Source organism: Chiloscyllium punctatum, chromosome 11 (assembly GCF_047496795.1).
Source record: "Chiloscyllium punctatum isolate Juve2018m chromosome 11, sChiPun1.3, whole genome shotgun sequence".
NCBI classification, from domain to species: Eukaryota; Metazoa; Chordata; class Chondrichthyes; order Orectolobiformes; family Hemiscylliidae; genus Chiloscyllium; species Chiloscyllium punctatum.
Genome location: NC_092749.1, coordinates 73087234 through 73114089, shown reverse-complemented (window position 1 = coordinate 73114089; position 26856 = coordinate 73087234). Strand labels below are relative to the sequence as shown.

Here is a 26856-nt window from a genome sequence, read left to right as displayed (position 1 = left end):
CCCCCCCCCTTTTACTTCCCTCCCTGTCCTGTTTGAAGCGTCTATATCCTGGAACACTTAGTTGCCAATCATCATGCAACTCCTTCAACCAAGTCTCTGTGATGGCAATAATGTCATACTCCCAGGCACCAATCCAAGCCCTAAGTTCATCTGCCTTACACACTATACTCCTTGCATTAAAGTAGATGCATTTCAGGACACCAGTTCTTTTGCGCTCACCTGCTCTCTGCCTATTCTTCCCTTTACTAATGTTATCTTCATAATTCTGACAGTCTCCAGTCTCCACCTTGTTTTCTCTTCTGGTTCCCAGTCTCCTGCTACATTAGTTTAAAACCTCCCCAATATCAGTAGCAAAAACTCCCCCAAGGACATTGGTTCAGGTCTGGAAGCTCTTTCTATCTATGTGTCTTGGTCTATTGTGGTAGGTGATATCACAAAGGACTTTTTCTGAGAAGTTGGTAAATGGGGGTCCAAATCGATGTTTTTGTTGATGGAGTTCCAGTTTGAATGCTAGGCCTCTGGAAATTCTTGTGAATATCTTTGTTTAGCCTGTCCCAGGATGGATATATTGTCCCAGTTGAACTGGTGTCCCTCTTCATCTGTATTTTGATAGTTGGTCATGTCTTTTGGTGGCTAGTTGATGCTCGTGTATCCTCTTGGTTAGTTTCTTGCCTGTTTGTCCAATGTAATGTTTGTTGCAGTCCTTGCAGGGTATTTTGCTTATGACAGTTCATTCTGCTGGTTGTTGGTACAGGGTCCTTTAGATTCACCAGGATACACAAACATCAGCTAGCCACCAAATGGCATGACCAACAATCACTAGTATCCTTACACATAGAAGATGAGGAACACTAGTTAGACTGGAACAATACATCCATCCTGGGACAAGCTAAACAAAGACAAGCACGGGAATTCTGAGAGGCCTGGCATTCAAACCAGAAATCCATTCACAAACATATTGATTTGGACCCCATTTACCAACTTCTCAGAAAAAGAACCGGGAGTGATATCACCCACCACAACACCAGCAGAGGCTCAACAGAGGCTCACTGATTATATAACCTAGCATGGTGATGAAATGTCCGAGAACAAATATTCCAGCTCAGAGAGCAAACTTACAACCTGAACTACAAATCTTCACAAAAATCAATTGTGCTGGGTTTGCTGGAGCTCCACATTGAATTATGAGTTGTATTGGACCAGTATATGTCAACTACAAGATTATTTGACTTTTCTTTCTAGAATTCTACACTGCCATATCTGCAGTGTCTTGTGTTGTGTCAGTGAATGTGTCTTGAGGCACCTCAACCTAGATACGTTAGATCTGGCCTGTGAGTTATAGGCACTCCAATGCAAAGGAAAAGAAATGTTTGGATAGCTTTCCCAGAGTACAATCACAACTCAGGAAAGCACAGTGCATGAGGGAGAATGAGTGACTATTAATCAGTAGAGTAATGGGAGCTTAAGGAGACATAGATAAGGTCTGCTCCAATAGATACAACATACTTGATCTTATGAGGAAAAGACTGAAGTCTAACCATGGCTTAATGAAGCAAGAAATGAGGGTGGGGCTGGGAAAGAGAAGAAATCAAACTAGAAGGCTTGTGATTAAAAGTGATTTGTGAATTATAGGGAGTCACAGAGTATCCTCAGTAGCTGTGACCTATTGTTACCTGCCTGGTGCTAAGGTCAAGAATATTTTACGAAATCTGGAGAGGAACTTGAAAAGTTATCATGGTCATATTGTGACCATTGGCATGGAGAACAAAAGAAGAGATCCTGCTGCGGGATTATCAGGAGAAGGAACCATGTTCTCGTGCAAAAGTGGATCTCATGGCTGGTAATTATAGCATTATTATATGAGCCAGGTATTAAATAGCAGAGCATTTGACAGATTAGGAAGTTGAAACATGTGGTTGTAAGGGAGGTTGTGAAGGAAGGTCTCCACTTCATGAGCTGCAGCAAAAAAAGCACAAATACAGATTGCAATGTGAATGGAGTGCATTGTAAACACTTCCGAATCTGAGCATTTGGTGAGAATAGAAATTTAGTACAGAGGGCAAAAGAAGTTCTCCTTTTTTCCTTTAGCACTCATAACAGTTCTGAAAGCTGGAGACAGATATTAAGTTAACACTAGAAATCTATGATATACTTTATTCAGTTATGAGTTTAATTAACAATTAGCAATGTTAATTAAGCACATTGAACTTTCAAACATGATTAGATAAAGATGGCAGTAAAGGAGGGTATGCTGCATATGTAGAACATGGGTGTCTGTGCGAGGACCATAATCGCAATTGTTGTAAATATCTGTAGTTTGAGGAACTCTGGCTCAGAGTAGTTGAACTAGCATCTGAGGTGTAGTCATTGCAATGTACTGTGAAGGTGGATAGTTACTTCAACAGTTAAAAACAGGGAAGCAATCTCTTTGGGGATCTGATGGTTATTAATTTTGGTTTATTGGTAAATTTGGGTCATTCAGTCCATTGAATCTACACTGACCTTCCAAAGGGCAATCTACCTAGACACATCCCCTCCCTTTTCCATGTAACCCCACATTTCCCATGGCTAATCCACCTAGCCTGCACATCCCTGGACGCTGTGGAGCAAATTAGCATGGCCAATCTACCTAAGCTGTACATCTTTGGGTCAGGAGGGAGTAACAAATTAATCAAGGAAGAGGAGTGCTGATGTTGTGGTGGAGAAGCTTCAGCCTTTGGCATTGTCTACAGACCCTTTAGCCTGTCAAGATGGTTAACTGTCCCAATAACAATTGCCAATAAGTGACCTAAAGGGTACAGGAAATGGAGTTCTTACATGATGAGTGCAAGACACACTTCTTACTTAATATGTATACCTGTGAGGAGGAGTGTTTCTAGGTATACATTTCCCAGAGGGAAAGGAACAAGAACAAACAAAATCAGTAAACACAGGAAATATTTAGGCAGCACTGATCACAACAAGTAAGATTTAAGTTAAGCATCAACAAGATACATAAGCTAAAAAAAAATTAGTAACTAAATGTGACAAGATTTAAGAACTAACTTAGAGGTAGAAAATATGAGAATATTATAAATTATAAAATGCTGATCAAGACAGGCCAAGAGAAATATATCCCACTAAAAGTCTAGCCAACAAGACACACTATGGTTGAATTAAGAATAAAATTGCAATTAAAAATGGCATAGACTAAGTGTGTAGACAACAAGTAAAACATAACAAAAAGTGATATGAAAAGGTTAGGAAATGATATGAAAAACAATCAAGATGTGGAGGTGCCAATCTTGGACTGGGTTGGGCCATGTCAAAAATCACACCAGGTTATAGTCCAACAGGTTTATTTGAAATCACAAGCTTTCAGAGCCTTGCTCCTGCTTCACATGCTAATGAGAGAGGGAGACCTTAGACACAGAATTTATAAGTAAAAAATCAACGATTCATACAACTGACGCAAACGAATTGAACACACCTAAGATGGCTGTTAAATATTTAATCTGTTAGAATGGAGATGCAGTTTTCGATTAGTTAACATGTAAGTCCCAAAATTTCTTGCAGTCACTAACCTGAGATAAGGTTTTACCAGTAAAAACAAAATGACATCACAGGTCAGAGCAGCAACATGACCTCCCAATTCCTGTGCTCAATACTCTGACCAATAAAGGAAAGCATACCAAACATCCAAACATCTTCTTCACTATCCTATCTACCTGTGACTCCACTTTCAAGGAGCTATGAACCTGCACTCCAAGGTTTGTTTATTCACCAACACTCCCTATGACCTTACCATTAAGTGTATAAGTCCTGCTAAAATTTGCTTTCCCAAAATGCAGCACCTTGAATTTATCTGAGTTAAACTCCATCTACCACTTCGCAGCCTATTGGCCCATCTGATCAAGATCCCATTGTAACCTGAGATAACTTTCTTCGCTATCCACTACACCTCCAATTTTAGTGTCGTCTGCAAACTTACTAACTATACCTCTTATGCTCACATCCAAATCCAAAATATAAATGACAAAAAGTAGTGGACCCAGCACCGATACTTGTGGCACTCCATGGGTCACAGGTCTCCAGTCTGAAAAACAACCCTCCACCACCACCCTCTGTCTTCTATCTTTGAGCCAGTTCTGTATCCAATGGCTAGTTCTCCATGTATTCCATGAGATCTAACCTTGCTAGCCAGTCTCCCATAGGGAACCTTGTCGAATGTCTTACTGAAGTCCACTACATATAAATTATTTGGATGTGAGCATAAGAGGTATAGTTAGTAAGTTTGCAGATGACACTAAAACTGGAGGTGCAATGGACAGCGAAGAAGGTTACCTTAGATTACAACAGGATCTTGATAAGATGGGTCAATGGGCTGAGAAGTGGCAGATGGAGTTTAACTCAGATAAATGCAAGGTGCTGCAGTTTGGTAAAGCAAATCTTAGCAGGATTTATACACTTCATGGTAAGGTCCTTGGCAGTGTTGCCGAACAAAGAGACCTTGGAGTACAGATTCATAGCTCCTTGAAAGTGGAGTCGCAGGTAGATAGGATAGTGAAGAAGGTGTTTGGTATACTTTCCTTTATTGGTCAGAGTATTGAGTACAGGAGTTGGGAGGTCATGTTGCAGCTGTACAAGTCATTGATTAGGGCACTTTTGGAATATTGCATGCAAATCTGGTCACCTTCCTATTGGAAGGATGTTGTGAAACTTGAAAGGGTTCAGAAAAGATTTACAAGAATGTTGCCAGGGTTGGAGGATTTGAGCTACAGGGAGAGGCTGAACAGGCTGGCGCTGTTTTTTCTGGAGTGTTGGAGGCTGAGGGGTGACCTTATAGAGGTTTACAAAATTATGAGGAGCATGGATAGGGTAAATAGACAAAGTCTTTTCCCTGGGGTCGGGGAGTCCAGAACTAGAGGGCATAGGTTTAGGGTGACAGGGAAAAGATGTAAAAGACACCTAAGGGGCAACTTTTTCACGCAGAGGGTGGTACATGTATATAATGAGCTGCCAGAGGATGTGGTGGAGGCTGGTACAATTGCAACATTTAAAAGGCATTTGGACGGCTATATGAATAGGAAGGGCTTAGAGGGATATGGGCCAGATGCTGGCAGGTGGGACTAGATTGGGTTGGGATATCTGGTCGGCACGGATGGGTTGGACCAAAAGGTCTGTTTCCATGCAGTACACCTCTATGACTCTATGAGGTAATGCATTTTAGGCATAAAGTCTGACTATGTCTTAACCTCGAGTCAGACTAGTTTTATTTCCAAAGTGGGAATTTATAATATGCCACATTGACTGCCTGTCTACAACTTATATGCTTTCTGAACAAAATATAATGTATCTGCAAGTGTGTGTGTTCGTGTGCATGCGCTTGAGAAAGGAATGCAGAGGGAAATTATGAAATTAAGTTATTATGGAATATGAAACAAAATGTTGAAGATATTCTAGAGACACAAATAAACAAAATTTAGGATAGGGACAGAATATCCAAGTACTTCAAATGATAAATTTGTAGGCACTGATGCCAAACTAGCAGAAATTTTAAACAATTACTTATCTTGGTATTTCCTGCTGTGTACAACATTGGACAAAGGGCAGCAGAAAGGACTATGGAACAAAATGTTAAGATCTTGCAATATTCTATGCTTTCACCCATTTAATAAAACAAAATGATATTTGCACACAGGTTCTTAGAAAATGGATAGATTTTCCAAGGAGTACCAATCATTCACAGATTGCCACTTGCTCCGTATTTGTTTTACACAATGAAAGCTTTGCATTTCTGACAGAGGATTCCAATCAGGAATGTGAAGCTGTATTTCCATTGTGACAGGCACCATGTACAGCTGGGCAAAGGCAAACCATGTCTCTTTTAACACTGCAATCAGTTGCTGCATCTTATGCTTTAAAGCTCTAGCATTATAGACAGCTACTGAAACAGCTACTGTAACCCACAAGAACATAAGGTAAGCATGAGATTTGGGTGCCGGGACAGTAGAGTGCTAGATGGTTGGGGTGCTGGTTGAGTAGGTTGTCAGATACGTAGGATACAAGTGCACAAGGTGGCAAAAGAACCAGATAAGTATAGGAGTATTGTGGGTAGATTGAGGTGGGTGGGAGATAAAGATATTGATATAGTGTCAGGCAATGATCGATTGGGTCCAATGTCCCATGGTGGGTCAGGTCCAGTGGCAGGTAGGTGAGGGGCAGGACCAACAGCAAGGTTCAGGTTCAAAGCTGGGGATGAGGATGGGGATGTCGAATCCAAAGAGGGGAAAGGAGGTGAGGGGGAATCAAGTCCTGAGCGAGAAAAGGGATCAGACCTGGTCGTGGGAGTTGTCAGGTTCAGAGTCAGGAGAAGGTTTATGAGGTTCAATGACTGTAGGATGCAGTCATTGGGTCTTGCAGTTGATCCAGCACTGGGGCTGGGGCAGTAAAGGTCAAGTTTCATGCATATAGAGGGGGTTGCCAGACCTTGGTGGTTTGGGGATAGCGTGTCAGGTTCCAGAGAAGAGGGGGGAGATGTTGGATGTCTATAGGAAGTGTATTTGGGAGTCTAAAAGGTAAGTTAAATTTCAGTTAATAGTTATTCAGGAGCTAAACTTGGTTTATAACTCTTCTTAAGTAACTACTTACTTAATGGAACACTCCAATTCTCCAATTTAAATGGACACTTTCAGAGGGTGTAAGTATAGGGAAATTGTTCAAGCAATTGTCAATTTCCCAGATAATTGCTTCAGAGTCTGTTACCATGGGGATTCCACAATCCCCATCTATACTTATGAAATGACTATTCAGCAATTGCAAATCTCAGCCAACATCAACGATACCTTAAAATTTAAGATTTAGCTGCTTACTTGTTTTCACTGAATCAGAACAAAGGGATATTTAATTGACACCATCAGAGTACCAATTGCATTTAGTTTGGGCTGTGGCCTTGATTAATGAATTTTAATCAAAGAACCCTGACTCATTTTGCTTTACCAGTGGAGTCTGCAATGCCAACGCACTTTGCTTATTTTTGGCTTTCACTTTGGTTGCAGAAGGAATTTGGACTGAAAGAAGTTTTGTGTGTTCTTCCTTAGTCAGGTTTTCTTTCAAGCAGATAATCTACCTGATACTGACGAGTATCTGTCCAAGCTTCACTATATTTGTAAATGCTTCAAGTCTGTTTACAACAGGTACAGGAAACCACTGCGGTTTCTCATCATGACATTCTAACCAGTAATAAACTCTGGAAGTGTCATGCCTAGTTATGAATCATTATCATGTTGTCTTGTTTTCCTTTTACTTTGCTGTTGACATCAAGTTTAAGCCAGCTAAACCTAGTCCAAAGAGTAGTTTCAAACACTGACGTGTAAGGTTAGCATCCTGTTGTGGCAGTGCGATTATTCTACAAAACAACAGAAAATTGTCTCTAAAACATGGAAATGACTGCCCAGCTTGTCACCCAGCAAATATTTCTTCAAGACCTCTTCACAATCCGTGCATTTCTTTCTGTATCATTTGATATGACGTGAAATGTGTTTCAAACTTATCTGATATTAATTGTGGATCACCATCTGGCACTTCGAGCAACCATAAATTGCAAATCAACTGCTTAAAACTTTAATAGTTTGGCACTCGTGGTATTGACATAGACTCAATATTTTTCAGCCTGCCATTGTCCCAAAACATTCCCTTCCAGTTCAAAGAAATTGACATGCACTCATTCACACAATTTTCTTCTGTTTACACATTGACTTTAAGGAAGCTTGTTTACATTATCTTTCAGTCAGAGACACATTTCACAATATTTCACTAGCTCTTCAATATCTCCATCTACCTTTGGTTATAATAGATTCCTGCTTTGCCTTTTATGCAGTCTAACCATCCATGCTATTGATGATGTTCCATTCACAATCTCTGTCTATACTTTGGTGGAATAATGACTCTTAAATCCCAGAGAATACAACCTTAATTTGCACTCACTTCATTTCTATGTGAATCACTCCTTGAAATATCTTGTCATTATTCTAGTTAGGCCAGCTATTCATGATATTCCTGAACAATTCACTGAGAGCTTCATCCTTGAGAGTTCCTTCATCAATTTCTCTGGTAGACATTGGCATGCCCTTTGTGTATATAAAGTAATTTACAAGTAATTCACTCACTAGAAATGAACATGTCTTCATAAGAAATTTCAAATGAACACACATATTTGCACGATCTGCTGCTTTACAACATTTAACATCGCACCGATGGCCACAAAAATCACTACCCACCTCTGAAGCCATGCTGTCGCTCAGGATGGCACTTTAAGCTAAATATGATTGAAAGAGCTTGGTGGTCAGTTATCAAAAGTAAACTTTCTACAACTATTTGTCCAAGTTAGTAACAGGATATATGATTGCCAATGTCACATTTCCAACTTGAGAAATTTCATTAAGGCACTTGCTTCAAATCTCTTTACGCTATCTTTTGTTTTGTGAGATAACACCAGGTTTAACCTTCATGGTGAGGCATCACACACCAAGTTGTTACTTGGGATCATGGTGTCTCAAATCAGCATTGCTAGTCTGTACTTCCTTCAATTTTTCAAATGTTTTCTGACTCTCCACTGACCACACCCACTCAATTCCATTTTCAAACAGTTGATACAATGGTGTGAATTAATTTGTTTAGTTGGAGATTAATTTTAAAATTAGCTAATAATTTCTGTGAATGCTTTAAGTTCTTCTTTGTTTTCTGACCTTTTTGCTTCCAAGATCTCCTCAACGTTATCCTGCATTAGATGGATATTCTTCACCAAACAATTCAGAAGATGTTACAGATGGAAAGGAATCGAGACAAAGAAAGCACTGGAAGTAGCAGTTTTGATGGAACTATCAGCCTCGGAAGCTCAACAGCTAAACTTGAGCATGACAGTTCACACAAAGATGGCTGAAGATAAGCACCACCATAAGCTCAAACTGCCATTGGTATGGAAAACAGGTCACACAGCAGTGAATTACTTGTATAAAGAAGCTGTATGCAGAAACAGTGGCAAAACAGAACACACTAAATGGGCATGTTTGAGGGAGAAACATGAATAACTTACAGCAAAACTACAGAAATCAAACAGTAGGAAGAAAATCTACATGGTACAAAAAAGGCATGAGGAAAGTCAAGGGCCAGTCTGAAGAAGAGCTGTTATTAAACATACTAGCTAAAACTGGCGACACCAACTGATACTGCATCATTTCCTGACTGAATTGCAAACTGATAACTATAGAGGTGGACACTGGAGTGGAGATTTCATTGATACCTGAAAGTATGTATCAGAAGTAGCTGAGTCACAACACACTGCAACCCTCAAAATTATACAAGGATCATTCACAGGTGAAGTGGTACCTTTAGGGTGTTTTATCAATGTGACTGTTCAGTTAGGCTGTTCAGTCTGAAGACTTTTCATTACACATTTTCAAAGGGAATTTTCCAGCTTTATTGTAAAAAACATGGTTGGAAAATATTAATCTTCATGGCATGGTGGCTTAGTGATTAGTACTGCTGCCTCCCAGCACCGGGGACCTAGGTTCGAGTCCAGCCTTGGGTGACTGTCTGGGTGGAGTTTACACATTCTCCCTGTATCTGCATGTGTTTCCTCTGGATGCTTCAGATTCCTCCTACAGTCCAAAGATGTGCAATTTAGATGGATTGCCCATAGTGTCCAGGGATGTGCAGGATAGGTGGATTAGTCACAGGAAATGCAAGATTACAGGGATAGGGAAGCAGGGGCTGGGTCTAGATGAGATACTGTTCGGAATGTCAACTTGGACTTGATGGGTCAAATGCCATGCATTCACATTGTATGGATTCTAAGTATCTAACTGGGCTGAAGTAAATCGCCTGTCAGATTCTGAGACTGAACGATCATAAATTCCATTGTTTTAAATGGGGATCTAGCAAACATTGTAAAGATCTCTGTAAAATTGAAAATTAAGGATCAGAATCAAATAAAATGTTGCAAGCTAGATGGGGGATGATGTAATCACACCAAAGGTCAAGGCAAAGTTGGAGAGGCTGATCAAGGTGGGAATCTTCAAACCATCAAATGTGAGTGACTGGGCCATGCCTATCAAACCAGTGATATTGAAAGATGGATCAGTACACGTAGAGTCATAGAGTCAGAGAGATGTATTGCATGGAAACAGACCCTTCATTTCAACTCGTCCATGCCAACCTGCTATCTTAAGTTAATTGATTCCCATTCATCAGCACTTCTCTCATATCCCTGTAAATCCTTCCTATTCATGTACCATCCAGATGACTTTTAAATGTTGTAATTGTACCAGCCTCCACCACTTCCTCGGGCAGCTCATTCCACACTTGCACCACCCTCTGCATGAAAACGTTGTCCCTTAGGTCCCTTTTATATCTTTCCTCTCTCACCCCAAATCTATGCCCTCTCGTTCTGGACTCCCCCACCCCAAGGAAAAGACCTTGTTTATTTACCCTATCCGTGCCCCTCATGATTTTATAAACCTCTATAAGGTCACCCCTCAGCCTTCGACACTCCAAGGAAAACAGTCCCAGCCTCTCGCAATAGCTCAAACCCTCCAGCCTTGGCAACATCCTTGTAAGAATTTTTCTGAACCCTTTCAAGTTTCACAACATTCTTCCTAAAGGAGGGGGACCAGAATTGCACACAATCTTCCAAAACTGACCTAACCAATGTCCTGTACAGCTGCAATTTGACCTCCCAACTCCTTTATCCAATGCTCTGACCAATAAAGGAAAGTATATCAAATGCCTTCTTCATTATTCTATCTACCTGAGACTCCACTTTCAAGGAGCTATGAACCTGCACTCCCAGGTCTCTTTGTTCAACAACATTCCCTAGGACATTACCATTAAGTGTATAAGTCCTGCTAAGATTTGCTTTCCCAAAATGCAGCACCTTGCATTTATCTAAATTAAACTCCATCTACCGCTCCTTGGCCCTTTGGCCCATCTGATCAAGAGTCTGCAGCGATTTTAAGGTCACATTTAATCTGATACAATGCTGAGCAGTATTATTTGCCTTTAATCGATTACATATTTGTTGGACTAGCTGGAAGTCAACGTTTCAATAAAATTGACCTAAGTTAAGACTATCTCCAAATATATGTGGATCCTGAGTCACAGAAATACTTGTTGATTATAACACATAAAGGAGAATTGAAGTACAAGAGACTTTCATTTGGAATCACACCTGTACTTGTATTATTCCAATATGCCATGGATCAGATTTTAAATGGATTTTAGTGGATGCCTACACAGAATTTTAATCATGATTTCAAACGAAAAAGAGCATCTCCAAACTTTAGACACCACTGTGCAGACACTTAAAAATTATGGCCTAAGGGTGAGGAAAGAAAAACTTGCTTGCTTTTTAAATCTTTCACTGAATATCTAGGCCATGTCATTGATGTTAAGAGATGAGGCAAGTCACTTGAAGAATAAAAGCCATAATTAGCCATAAAAAATGTAAACCAACTACGATCACTTTTGGGCTTGCTAAATTACTATGGTAGATTTGTTCCAAATCCTGCAACCATTCTCAAGCTGGTTCACAATTTATTATGCCAAAACAAAATCGGAAATGGGAAGATCAATGTAATAGAACTTTTATATAAGCCAAAGAATCTTTATTAAAGTCAGAAGTCCTGACACCATTTCACTCAAGGTTACCATTGCAAGAAGCAGTAATTTCTCCCATATTTCCAATGAAGAGAAGCCAGTAGCTGTTGCAATAAGATTGTTAAACAAAACAACAACGAACTGTGCACAGATAGAGAAAGAAGATCTCGGAATCATTTTTGGCATTCGATAATTCTACCAATACCTGTAGGGCTGGGAGTTTACCCTACCAACAGACCACAGGCTATTGACCACAATATTTGGGCCTCATCCAAGGATACCTTGTCTAGCTGCAAGCCATATGCAGGGATTCATGTTGTTCTATCAGCTCATACTTACACAATTGATTTTAGGCATTCCAACTTATATGGGAATGCTGTGAGCTTGACAGATTACGTTTGCAAAGGAGTCAACTACAAATATCCTCATGTAGACATTTTCTACTTCAAACAAGTAGAGAACACTTGGTAATGGCATGTCAAGTTAAGAAGTACACTGGAAATGATCCACTATCAAAAGTGGTGGACATGGTACTTCATGGAAAGATCACAGGAACAATTCCAAAATTGAAAATGTTCACCACAAAGAAGCCAGAACTAGCCATACAAGCAGGAAGTCTCCTGGAATGAGGGTCATCATTCCAGCAAAAGTAGGGAAACCAGAGTTTAATCAATTACATGAAGGACACCATGGCATTGTTAGAATGAAACCAGAAGCTATATTTGGTGGCCTGGGCTTGAAAGTTCTCTGGCATTTCTCGTGGTAAAGTGATGTGGAGGTGGCAGTGTTGGACTGGGGTGGAAGCTGAAAATGTGTTGCTGGAAAAGCGCAGCAGGAATCCTGAAGAAGGGCTCATGCCTGAAACATCGATTCTCCTGTTCCTTGGATGCTGCCTGACCTGCTGCACTTTTCTAGCAACACATTTTTCAGCTCTGATCTCCAGCATCTGCAGTCCTCACTTTCTCCTATTGGACTGGGGTGGACAAAGTTAAAAATCATACAACACCAGGTTATAGACAAACAGGTTTATTTGGAAGCACTAAGTTTCGGAGCACTGCTCCTTTGTCAGTTAGCTTCATCGGGTACCCTTCGTCAGGGTGCAAGAGAAGGGGGAGTAGCATTGTTAATTAGAGAGTCATCACAACTGCAGAAAAGGAGGTTGTTGAGGAGGGTTTGTCTACTGAGTCAGTATGGGTGGACATCAGTAACAGAAAAGGAGCAGTCACTGTACTGGGTATTTCCTATGGACCCCCCAATAGCAGCAGAGAGATGGAAGAACAGATTAGACAGCAGATCTTGGAAAGGTGCAGATGTAGCAGAGTTGTTGTTATGGGTGATTTCAACTTCCCCAATATTGATTGGAACCTCCTTAGTGCAGATGGTCTAGATGGAGCCCATTTTGTCAAGTGTGTCCCGGAAGGATTCCTTGCTCAATATGAAGTTAGACCAACTAGGGGGGAGGCCATATTGGATTTGGTGCTAGGCAACGAGCCAAGCCAGGTGTCAGATCTCTCGATGGGATAGCATTTTGGTGACAGTGACCATATTGGCCTCACCTTTGCCAGAGCCATGGATAGGGATAGAAACAGACAATATGGAAAGGTATTTAATTGGGGGAGGGGAAATTATACTGCTATTAGACAGGAGTTGTGGAATATAAATTGGGAACAATTGTTCTATGGGAAATGAGCAACAGAAATGTGGAGGCTGTTTAGGGAGCGAGTGTTGGATAAGTTTATCCCACTGAGACAGGTAAGAAATGGTAAGGTGAATGAGCCTTGGATGACAAGAGAAGAGGAGCTTCTCATCCAGAGGAAGAAGGAAGCTTACTTACAGTTGCGGAAGCAAGGATCTGGCACAGCTTTAGAAGATTACAGTGTAGCTAGGAAAGAACTCAAAAATGGACTGAAGAGAGCTAGGAGGGGGCATGAAAAAGCCTTGGCGGGAAGGATCGGAGAAAACTCAAAGGCGTTCTACACTTACGTGAGGTATAAAGGAATGATCAGAGCGAGGATAAGACTGAGCAGGGATAATGGAGGGAACTTGTGCCTGGAGTCTGAAGATGTAGAGGAGGCCCTCAATGAGTTTTTTTCTTCAGTATTCACCTTGTTGATAGTGAGAACACTGTGGACCAGGTTAATAGGTTTGAACAGATTGATATTAAGAAAGTGGATGTGCTGGAAATTCTGGGAAGCATCAAGTTGGATTAGTCCCCAAGGCCAGACCAGATATATCCAAGGTTACTACAGGAAGTGAGGAATGGGATTGCTGCACCTCTGGCAATGATTTTTGCATCCTCACTCTCCACAGGAGTACTACCAGATGATTGGAATGAGGCAAATGTTTTTCCTCTGTTCAAGAAAAAAAATAGCGAAATCCCTGGGAGTTACAGACCATTCAGTCTTATGTCTATGGTAAGCAAAGTACTGGAAAGGTCTCTGAGAGATAGGATTTATGATTATTTGGAAAAACATAGTTTGATTAAAGATAGTCAGCATGGCTTTGTGAGGGGAAGGTCGTGCCTCACAAGCCTTATTGAATTCTTTGAGGATGTGTCGAGACAAGTTGACAAAGGTCGAGCAATGCATGTGGTGTAATTGGATTTTGGTAAGGCATTTGATAAGGTTCCCCATGGTAGGCTCATTCAGAAAACTAGGACGTATGGGATACAGAGAAGTTTGGCTGTCTGGATGCAGAATTGGCCGGCTATAAGAAGAATGTGAGCGGTAGTGGATGGAAAGTATTCTGCCTGGAGGTTGGTAATCAGTGGTGCCCCACAAGGATTTGTCCTTGGGCCTCTGCCCTTTGTAGTTTTTATAAATGATTGGATGAAGAAGTGGAAGGGTGGGTTACTAAGTTTGCTGATGACACAAAGGCCAGTGGTGTGTAAATAGTCATGGAAACAATCAGTTGGTTTCTCACCAAATTAGTGCAAGGGAAGGTAACTTTACAATTTCTTATACTCTCATTCAATAAAAGTAAGTTGTAAATCTCTGACTTACATCTTGAAAATGAAAATAATCCTCAGCACTACAGGGTAAATGTTGAGAGTGGCGTGCCATTCCCAGCAGTGTAACTGAAAGTGTGTGGACCACTTCTCTCTCTTGCTTTTTCCTGTTTCCCAAATAATCACAATTAAAATTTAAAGCACTGGTTGTGTGCGCAGGAGACAAGTCTGATTCATGTCGGTTTCTGAAAATATGGTGAAACTTGCTATCAGGTGAGAACACAACAGTTATAAGGGGGCCATAAAAAAGCATCCTGGTCAACCAGAAGGGGCCTGCATTGTGGCAAAAAGTATTCCTGTGAATTACATTGCAATTATCAAAGGATTTGAGAGCACAAAGATGTCTTTCAGAATTTAATTTCACTGATTTCACATCTAGTTAAATATATTGGTACTGTAGTGTTCTGGTTTGCAATCAGTCATTTTCTGATTTTAGTTGGTCCGAATCATCACCAGATCCCTGGTTCTAGACTCTGGACTTTGAAATGAAGGAGGTGGTAGACAGGTATTTCAGGGGCAAAAAACATCTGTGTTTATTTAAATACAAAAAATAGGGAAATATAATACATGAAATATAAATAAATGCAATAGACAAGGAAATGGACAATCAACTATACAGAAGTCATTAATACTATTAAATACATTACCAGCGAGATTAAATACTACTAGAACTTAAAATCAACAGTTTTAATCACAGAAACTCTAACCAGGCTTCCTACCCTTAGGGTCCTAATGCACTGTCGCACCTGCCTTCCCCACCCTGTTAGCTAGATCAGGAACATTTGGATCTCGGGAGTTTCAGTTCACCACTGAGGGAAACACAATTTTGAAGTACAGCAGGCTGTTCCCACTTGTCGTACCCGGAGCCTGGATGAAGACTTTGGACTGCGGAGGATTTTTGGTTTGGATCGAGACAACTGATGCAGTCATGTGTGTAGCAGATCTATTAAGTAAGTACTTGGTTTTTCTTACTTTCTACTGGTTTTGCTGGTCTGGTTTCCACCTCAGAATGTGTCTGAGGCCTGATGGCGTCAGTTGGGTTGGTGGTTTTCGGAGTTTGTTGGTTCTTGGATCTGCTGGTTGTGGTTGGTTGCTGTTGGTTCCCCTGGTTCAGAACAGGCCTGTGTTGGTAGCTCTTGGAATTGCTGTTGGCATCCCCCGTCTGGAGATAGTGCTTGGAAATAGTCGCCAGAATAAGCTGTTGGAATTCGTCTTCTGGAGATAGCTCTTCGTAAAAAATGTGAGAAGCTGTACCTCTTACTTTATCTTGAAAGGACAAAATATTTTTAAGAAGTTTCATGTTCATTCATTGCATGCAAAGGTATTACATGGAGAATCCCACTACATGCCAATGTGAAGCACAACATACTGTAAACTTGCCCTCTGCATAGTAACGTGCAGGAAATTCAAATTTCACATCCCATCTAATTAAGTCAAAAGAACCTAAGAAATAGGACCTGAAGTAGGCCTTTTGGCCTATTGAGCCTGCTCTGCCATTCAATAAGAGCATGGTTGATGTCTTTGTGGACTTAGCTCCACTAACCCACCCACCCACTCACCACAACCCCTTATCTGCACCATTACTCTCATCTTCCATGTCCTGTTTACCTACTCGATAACTTCAAAACTTCTGTTTCCATGTCTACCATATTTGCATCTGAGCATTTCCAGTCTCCTGAACTAGCTCAAGATCACAAGAGCTTGGCTGTAACTTGGAGCTTCATTACAACCTGGAGCATTACATGTAACCTGCGTGCTGACTAGAATCAACAAAATTTCCCAAGACATGACATTTTGACGGGGAATACAAGCACTTAATTAGTTGATGCCCACCATGGCAGCTGCCTTGCAATTTGCAGTTATTTCCTCTTGCCATTTTCATGGCTGCTGCCTCATCATAAGCCACTTTCCATGAGACTCCATTTCCTTTGCTTAGAAGCTTGGGTTTAATTATTCTGCCAGCCTCCTATGAAAACGTCTCTAAAGTTGATATTTAAGTAACTGCCTCAGCCAACAGTGACCACGACTTATCTTTAAATTGAGAACATAACCTGCAAAAAGCTGCTTTTGGAATGGATTCCTGTGACAGAAAATAATTCCCAGTACAATTTCATCCTTAATCATGCTTTAACATGTGCACAAAACATCATTAATTTCAGCATATTCTATCAAACTGTGTTCTTTCAGATCCCATTTGTTAAGATCTACATCAAAAGCATTTGGCCTCATCATGGTCAGAAAAAAATATTCTGCATCTTCAACTCCTATTTTATTCACTTTCAGCCAATGTAAAACTTTTAATTTTATAATTTTATAATTAAATTTATAAGGCTTTTTAAGGTTAAATCCTCCTTCAGGAGGGTTTAAATGTACCTTCAGTGCCATTATTTTTCAATTATATTCTGTGCTAATACATTGTGCACTTAAACATGATGTGCACACAAAGCGAAATCAAAGCAAAAAATGTGGCTCAAATTCAATGTATTAGAAAATTTCAACCTATCCTCATCACCGTATTTCTGCTGTGTTCTGCACTGAATAAGATGAATATTTTGCCTTGTGATTTATGCTTACATGTAAGATTTGAGCTCAAAACAGACTAGTCAAGAAAGAGGAGAAAGTGAGGACTGCAGATGCTGGAGATCAAAGCTGAAAATGTGTTGCTGGAAAAGCGCAGCAGGTCAGGCAGCATCCAAGGAACAGGAGAATCGACGTTTCGGGCATAAGCCCTTCTTCAGGAATTCCTGAAGAAGGGCTTATGCCCGAAACGTCGATTCTCCTGTTCCTTGGATGCTGCCTGACCTGCTGTGCTTTTCCAGCAACACATTTTCAGCTCTGGTCAAGAAGGAGACAAGGTCAAGACCTGCCTCAGGCTTGGGCTTCTTTAGAGCTCTGTTAATTGTATATTAATACTGAAGACATTTACACAAAGTAATCTCCGAAAAAATAAGATTTTCAGCCCAGAGGGTTCAGAGAATAGTCCCTTAATGATGTAACAGTAAGATTAGTACCAGGTATATCTCATAGAATCTTAGAAATTGTACAGTAGAGAAAAGGACTTTTGACCCATCAAGCCTGTACAGCCAAAAAAACACTATATTTGCAGCAGTCCCACTGTTCAGCAATACAGGGTAGTTCTGCTGTAACACATTTCGTTAACGCAAATTCGTTGTAATGTGATTTACGAATCCAGTACACTATTTCTAAAGTGTGATATTTCTGTAATGCAAGGTTGCACAAGAACACAAACATTGCATTATAGGAGAACTACCTGTAGGTCCATAACCTTGAATACTACGATACTTCAAGTGTTTATCCAAGTACTTCTTAAAGGTTGTGAAGTTACCCACCAATCTCCCAGGCAGTGCATTCCAGACCTCCACCACCTTCTGGCTGAAAATTATTTTCCTCCAAACCCTCTAAACCTCCTGCCTTTCACCTCAAATTGTTATTATCTCTTCAATTGAAGGCAACAGCAGCTTTCTATCCACCCTCTCTGTGCCTCTCATAATCTTATACACTTCTAACCTGTTCCCCATCAACCTTTTCTACTCCAAAGAGGAAACACGTGCTTATCCAGCCTCTCTGCATGGTTAAAGTGCTCCATTCCAAGCAAAATCCTGGTGAATCTCCTCTGTATCCCTCCAGTGCAGTCACATCCTTCCTACTGTGTGGTGACCAATACTGCATGAAGTACTCTAACTGTGGGCAAACCAAACACCTATAAAGCTCTGATATAACATTTAATCTGTGCCAAGGTTGCTAAATTCAAATGTCCCACATGCTTTCTTACTATTTTATTAACCTGCCCTTTTTTTTAATATTCATTCATGGGATATGAGCGTCACTGGCTAGATCAGCATTTACTGCCCATCCTAATTGCCCAGAGTGAAGAGTCAACCACCTTGCTGTAGTTCAGCAGTCATGTGTAGGTCAGAACAGGTAAAGATGGCAGTTTCCTTCCCTAAAGGACATTGGTGAACCAGATGGGTTTTTCCAACAAATCGACAATGAACTCATGGTCATCATTAGACTCCCAATTCCACCATCTGCCATGACATGATTCAAACACAGGTCCCTAGAACTTTTCCTGAGTCCCAGGATTAACAGATCAGTGACAACACCACTAGGCCATGACCTCCACAAATCCCTGAAGGCGTCAGGAGTTACCTGGCATCCATGTCCCACAAAATGAGTATGCACTGCTCTTCATTCCACTGCAACCCTCACAGTAACCTGATGGGTAGCCATTGCTGACTGCTTCTCACCACTTGCTATGATGTCATCTCTCTCTATTCTCTGAAAGTCATTGAGTTATAGAGACGTACAACACGGAAACAGATTCTTCAGTCCAACTCATCCATGTCGACTAGATATTCTAACCTAATCTAGTCCCATTTCGAGCACTTGGCCCATATCCCTCTAAACCCTTCCTATTCATAAAACCATCCAGATGCCTTTTAAATGCTGCAATTATACCAGCTTCCACCACTTCCTCTGGCCGCTCATTCCATACATGCATCACCCTCTGTGTGAAAGTATTGCCCCTTAGGTCCCTTTTATATGTTTCCCCTCTCACCCTAAACCTATGCCCTCTAGTTCTGGATTCCCCCACATCATGGAAAAGACCTTGTCTATTTACCTTATTTATGCCCCTCAAGATTTTATAAGTCTCTATAAGGTCACCCCTCAGCCTCCGATGTTCCAGGGAAAAGAGACCCAGCCTATTTAGTCTGTCCCTATCGCTCAAATCTTCCAACCCTGGCAACATCCTTGTAAATCTTTTCTGAACCCTTTCAAGTTTCACAGTATCCTTCTGATAGGAAGGAGACCAGAATTGCACGCATTATGCCTAAAGTCCAATGTCCTGTACAGCCGCAACATGATCTCCCAATTCCTATACTCAATACTCTGACCAATAAAGGAAACATACCCCTTGCAGGTACCACCAGTATGTCTACCATGTCTGCTGTAAAAAAGAGCTGACTCCTCCAGAAGTCTTGATCCCTGAGGCAAGAGTACTGAGGTAATAGAAAAAGTATTGGCCGGTTCCCTCCTGCAACCCTCACTAACCTAGATACTGACACCACAATGGGAACTTTGGGTTTCGAAGGTGTGAGAGTACATTGTGGTGAGCACCTCACAGTGACAGCTCTACTGCTGGCTGAGGAAGAAATTCCTAGGCTCTGGCACTCAAAGGACTGCTGGAGACCATGCACCTGATCAGCTTCAGGCAGGAGAGGACCCTCTGCTATCAGGGACTTCATCTGAATATCGAAGGAAGAGCAAGAATAACTGATAGGGATGTGGGACACACTGCCTTTTATTGCCCAGAGGTTTCAGCAGTGTAGTGAATCATGTTGTCATGTGTCTACCTCCATGGACTGGTTGGCAGCTGTTATGGAGAGCCAGGTTCAGCACTCTCAGAATCTACTAGAGAGGGCCACACACCTGAATTCCATCGCCCAAGCCACTGGTCCTCAGGACCAAATGCACAGCGCCCTTGGAACTATCCTTACAAGGAGTCAGGATGGTGCCAAGAGGCACACATATGGAGGAGGAACCGCTTGGAGGTCTCTGCTCAGAATACACTACAAAGGGTGAGATCCTCCACCTTCACCCTGCTGATGCCCTTCAACCCTTGAAAGATCACACTAAAAAAGATCCAAATTCCCCCGGAAAGAAAGCCCCCAACATGTCAGACCGTCCAAATACAAATGCCCCAGGAGTCACCCAACCAAACCTTCAGATTGCACAGCTGAGCAGTCTCACTGCACTCCTGCTGTGGAACCAAGGTGCCCACTAAGACATAATGGAAGGGAGATGAAGAAGAAAACTTATTGAGGACAGCTGGTGGCACAGGTGACAAAGTACTGGGTATTATTTGGTACATTTCTACAAATTGCACTGTTTGACCTTACATTTGGTTGTTTGTCTCTCTGTGTAACTCTGAATGTAACTTTGTCAGCATGATGCCTAACCTTATTGTCATACAGGATGTACCATGGATTAATATCTGTTCTGAGATCCTGCTACAGCCTATGGAAGCAGGTCCAATTGACACCATTGTCATTCATCCTCCAACATCCGTATCCTTTCCCTGACCTCTGTGTTGAAATGTATTAGTGTAATGAGTAAGTCAGCAATGTCTAGGGTTGTGTGCAAAGATGGGGGAAATGAGCTAGGCCAGTCAAGGATTAGGATTCTTGCAGCTTTGTGTCCTGAACACTGCATGGGGTTGTGTGCAACATTTCCCTTTAAGGGTCCACTCATCTGTGGGTCCTGCAGCCCCCTACCTCACACTTGGAGTGACCCTGAAGGAATGGCAGTATAATTCCAAGTCAGGACGCTGAGCGGTTTGGAGGGGAACTTGCAGATTCTAAGCTTGACATTCTGGATGATAGTAGTGTGGATTTGGAAGGTGCAATTGAAAGAGTGTTGGTTAAAAGAAAAGGAAAGAAGATAGTGCTGAGTATCAGTAGTTGCTAATGTTATTTCTATATTTATTAAAGGGCAATGGAATAAATAAAGAATTATAGACCAGAGGTTCAGTGGCAGAGGAAAATTTGAAATCATTATTCAAAGATGTGAAGGAAGAACATTGCATTTCTGAAAAATAATAACAGTCATCAAGTTTTCTTAAGATCAGGATTCTTTTTTAGTACTAGAAAGGGTGGCCAAGGCAATTAGTACCTGTAACATATTTTGATTTACAAAGAGCCTTTACAAAGTTACCATACAGCAAAATTAGGAGCAAGAATAGGTCATGTGGCTCTGTTCAGACTACATTCCAGATGTGGGTTTTGCCTCCTGCAGGGAATCCTTACCTGGTGTAACAGTGCCTGGATCACATGGTGTTGAAGGAATCCAGCAAACATTTAATGCAACTGCATATGACATACCAACATCGCATTCCTCAGGCTGGGTCAAGGCTAGTTTATCGGTTACAACAGAGCCACTTTCAATAGTGTGACATGCTTCAAATGATTCCCAAGTAAGATTCCATATTAGACCTTTATGTCCTATGAGCAGTCATGGTATCTTAACTATGTCTCAGAAAGGTACATTGATCATAAGACAGAACACAACATGTTCAGTTCAAGATCACCTACTCCTTTGATCCTAAAAACTCTTAGTTTACATTATTTTGAAAAGTCGATCTTGATCTTGAAGGCAAAGAGTATCTGAACTCTCTAGAATAGAGAATTCTGAAGATATTCAGTGAAGAAATATCTTCTTAACTCAATCTTAAGTTATCTCACCTCCTAGTTCTAGATCTGCCAGTCAGATTTATGGATGCTATCAGAATATGTGGAGTTGTGCAGCAGCAGAATTGGTAATAAACCAGCTACAATACTTATTTACTACCACTGTGTTTCCTGATTGTCAAATAGTAAACAGTTAGGATTGGTGTTGGAACCATTGTTGCTCTCTATTTACAAAAATGATTTGGACTCAGGAATTAGCATACAATTGTAAAATTTGTAGATAAAGTCAAATTGTTGGCCATAGTTAACACAGGAGGACAAAAGATATCAATTAATTTGCGGAATGGCAAATAATCAGCAAATCAGCTTCAATAAATAGATACAGATAAATATGAGGTGATGTAAAACATTCTGTTACAAGAATAATGAGTACATTTGTGAATTTGTATTTAAATATGTTATAAGCACTGAGGGATCAGAGGTACAGATATGGACTAATGAAGTTGGAAAAAGCAATCAAAACACTGGTATTCCTTCTAAAGGGATAACACTTAATAGTCAAGTTACGATACACGTTTAAAACTTTGTTAGACTATATTTAGAAGTCAGTGAACTATTCTGATCTCCATATTTTGAAAATGATATAGCAGCCCTGGAGAAAATCCAGAAAGATCTAATAAACTGAGACAGAACCATTGTTATATCCAGCAGGAGGAATGATCAGGCTAGAGATTTTCTTCAGAAAAGGGAAGACTGAAAGGTGACCTGATAGATTATGATATAAATAGAATAATGGCCAGTAGCAACATAGATGTAAAATTGGCTGAGTGGCAGGAAATAATAATGATTAATGGATGTTTTTCAGACTGAAATAGGTTTATAATGGGGTTTCCCAGGGGTCTTTGTTCTTTCTGATACATATTAATGACTTAAACCTTAGCATACAGGGCACAATTTCCACGTTTCCAGATAGCATTAAAGTTAAAAGCATTCTGAACTGAGAGAAGGATGGTGTACAGCTGCAAAGAAAAAGTTGATGGAATGGACAGATGAAATTTAATGCAAAAAGTGTGAAACGCTTTATTTTGGTAGGGAGAGAAAAAAATAAAAGATGCAACTCTAAAGGGGGTGAAGGAGCAGAGGGGCTTGGGTGCATGTGTGTGTAAATAATTGAAAGTGGCAAGATAGATTGGTAGAGCAGTTAATAAAGAATATAGTTTAAGGTTTTATGAATAGAGACAGTGTACATGGGAAAAGGTATTATATTCAATTTGTATAATGCACTAGTTCAGCTTTAACTAGAATGTTATGTCCAGTTATGGGCTCTGCATTTTAGAAATGATGTGAAGTACGAGAGAGAGTGTTTCCAAGGATGAGGAATTTCAACTACAAAGAGAAATTAGGATTGTTCATCTTGGGGAAGAGAAGGTCAAGGGGAGATTTGATTGAGATATTTAAAATCATGAAGGCTTTGCATATTGTAGATGGGAGAAAAGCTGTCCCCACTGGTATAAGGCTCGAAAATGCCAAGGCACAAATGTAAAGTAAGTGGCCAAAAAAGCAGCAGAAACATGAGGTGAAACTTTTTCATCCATGATAGTTAAGATTTGGACTGCATTGTCTGAAAATGTGGTGAACTCTTCATTCCTGATGAAGGATTTTTGACTGAACCGTCGATTTTCCTGCTCCTCGGATGCTGCCTGGCCGGCTGTGCTTTTCCAGCACCACTCTAATCTAGACTCTGAGTTCCAGCATCCGCAGTCCTCACTTTTGTCTGAAAATGTGGTGAAGGCAGGTTCATACAAGGCATTCAGTAAGAATTGGATTATTATTTGACATGGAAGAATTTGCAGAAAGATGGCGTGGGATTGACACCGGTGCATTGCTCATTCAAAAAACCAGGGCAGACAAGACAGGCTAAATAGCCTCCTTCTCTGCTGTAACCATTTTAGGAAAAGGTTTGTTCAAACAGGGAAAAGATTATGTTTTCACTTGAAACCACAAACATGGGGCTATCAACAAAAGAGAATCAATAATAAATCCTGTAGTGAATCCACAACAATCACCTTTAGCCAGACAGAATTAGAAAGTGGAACTCACTTTCAGAAGTAGTTGATGTGAACAGTAAAGATACAGTTTAGGACAAAGTACATAAACACTATGCACACAACTCTCTTTCCCATTCTTCCTTCTCAATGAAAAGTATGTTAGAATGATATCTTAATGTGGATAGGAGAAGCATATGGAGCATAACCTCCAGTACAGATAGTTTGGGAGGAATGGTGTGTTGCTATTTTGTAAATACTTTGTAATGTCTAGCACTGCCTATCCAGGCATCTGTACCCAGCACTGATTTATATATGTGATAAATCTATGTACTCACTCAATCTATCAATCCTTTAGAGTTCATCAACTATGTTATACTGTTATGGTATGTGGAAAATGGAGAATGGAGAAATATGCACATAGTTTATCAGAATTTCAGAGCTAGGAGTCCAATATGTTGTTCCCTCACCTGCTCAAAGAAAATGCGAAGAGCGTCTTTTCTGGTTTTATGTAATAAATGATTTGGTGAGGTTGGTGATCTAAAGATGCTAACTTGCGTGAATGAAAGGGCTTGTAGGAGGAGCATGCAAGGAGGTTGTTGCGAAGGAGCAGTTGCCAAGTTAAGTTGCCACAGTCTTACCAGACCATAGGGCTGCTGTTTTATTGGAGCGAGACAACTGGTGGAAATATACCCCGAGGGCCACCATACCTTAAGTGATGGAGAGAGGTTGAAAAGGCAAGTGCTTCATGTTAACCTTAGCCAGGGTGGGAATTGAACCCACACTGCTTCGCAAACCAACCATCCAGCAAACTGAGCTAAACTGACCCCCAAAGAAGCAGTTGTATGATGGTCAGTACAAGTATTCAATGAGCAATAGTTGCAAGGAATCCATTCTGATTTACTTGTCAGGAAGTTCTAGCATCCCCGGGAACATCTTGATGAGCTTCTTCTGTATCCCCTCTGGTGCTATCACATCCGTTCTATAGTGAGGTGACCATAACTGCACACAGAACTCCAGTTGGGGCCTGACCAACACTCTGTACAACTTTAACATTATCTCTCTGTTCTTGTACTCTATGCCACAACTGATGAAACCAAATATCCCCTATGCCATCTTAACTATCCTATTCAAGTGCTCTGCTGACTTCAGGGACTTGTGTATAATTACCCTAAGATCCCTCTGTTCCTCTAAGCTACCAAGTGTCCTGTTTTCATTAAATACTCCCTCATCTTGTTTCTTCCAAAGTGCATCACTTTGCACTTATCAGGATTAAATACCATCTGCCAATCCGATCAACCCATCTATACCTTCCTGAAATTTACGACCATCTTCTTCTCTATTAATCACTCTGCCAACCTTCATGTCATCTGCAAATTTGCTTAATGTTGCCCCCTTTCCCCCCCCCACACACATTTCCATTTATATAATTTATATTTATAATAAACAATTAAGGTCCTAATACTGACCCCTGTGGTACACTGCTAGACACTGACCTCCATATACTCAAACAGCCTTCTACCACGACCCATTGTGTCCTGTTACTGAGCCAGTTTCTGATCCATCTTGTTAAGTTTCCCTCAATTCCATGTGCTGTAACCTTCTCAATCAGTCTCCCATGTAGGACCCACTCAAAAGTTTTGCTAAAATCTATATAAACTGCATCAACTGAACTTCCCTCAACCACACTCTTGATCATATTTTCAAATAAATTCTAAAACTTTGTAAGGCATGACATCCCTCGGCCAAAGCCATGCAGACTAACCCTAATTAAGCCATGCATTCCCAAATGGGTATTAATTTGCTCCTTCAGAATTTTCTCCAGTAGTTGCCCTATCACTGATGCGAGATTCACTGGTCCGAAATTTCCTGGTTTATCTCTGTCATCTTTCTTTAAAACATGGAGCCAAATTAGCTGTCCTCCAGTCCTCTGGCAGTTTCCCTGTTGCCAGAGAGGAAGTAAACATCTGTGGCAGAGCCCCTGCAAATCCTTGCATCGCCTCCCCACAGCAGCCTGGGATGTGACTCATCCAGGCCAGGAGATTTGTCTGTTTATAAGCCTGCAAAAGCCTCCAATTATTCTCCATTTTCTATGTCAAACTGTACAAGTTCTTCAGTCCTTTTTCCTGAATTCCATATCTATCTTCTCCTTTTCCATTGTGAGGACAAAAGAGAAGTAATCATTCAACACCCTTCTAATACCCTGCCGCTTCCCCCTTGGTCCCAATGGACCCTATTCTTTCCTTGGTTAACATCTTTCCCTTTTATATACTTACAAAATATCTTAGGATTCTCCCAAATCCTGTTTGTAAGTCCTTTTCCATGTCCCCTTTTTTGCTCTTCTAAATGATTTCTTAAGTTCCCTCCTGCACTTCCTATAGGGCCACAGCTGAATTGCTCCCTTTTACTTGAAAAAGCCCTACTCTTCTTCCTCATCCAGGGCTCTCTAAACTTATTGCTCCTACATTTCCCTCGACAGGATATGTGTACTCTTGAACCTGAACTCTCCCAGGTCCTTTATGAATACTCCCATTGCTCCAATTATAGACAAGGAGCTGTTCCCAGTCTACTTTGGCGAGCTGCTGCTTTATTTTAATAAAATCTGCTTTCCCTCAGTGCCACGCCCTCTTTTGCAGACCATCTTTTTCGTTGTCCAGAACAAATTTGAACCGGACCGTGTTGCGGTCACAATTACCAAAACACTCCACCACTGTCACATTGGACACTTGTCTAGCTTCTGTTGATACAATCTGTCTGATATGATCTGTTGATACTGTGCAGACATCAGAGAAATTAACATTTTTACAAATGACAATTCTTGAAGAATAAAATGGTGAAACAGGTGAAAGCTCTGAGTAGCGCAGGCTTCACAACCTATTTGATATCATTATGTTGACACTATGGTTCAAAGTTGTATAGTCTCTCTTAAAACAAATTACCAGTGGATGTGAGGCCAAAATGT

General features: G+C 40.8%; 1 protein-coding gene across 3 annotated transcripts in view; it reads right to left on the bottom strand.

Moving 5' to 3' along the window:
* The window catches only part of ipcef1 (interaction protein for cytohesin exchange factors 1), a 157120-nt gene that overhangs the window by 116278 nt on the left and 13986 nt on the right, over window positions 1-26856 (bottom strand). The window contains exon 1 of one of the 3 annotated variants that reach the window (XM_072581046.1): window positions 15614-15743. The exons of the other annotated variants lie outside the window; for them this stretch is intronic. The gene's annotated coding sequence lies outside the window, so the exon portion shown is untranslated. Of the gene's footprint in view, window positions 1-15613; window positions 15744-26856 lie in introns of those variants that run through there. 3 annotated transcript variants of the gene reach the window in all.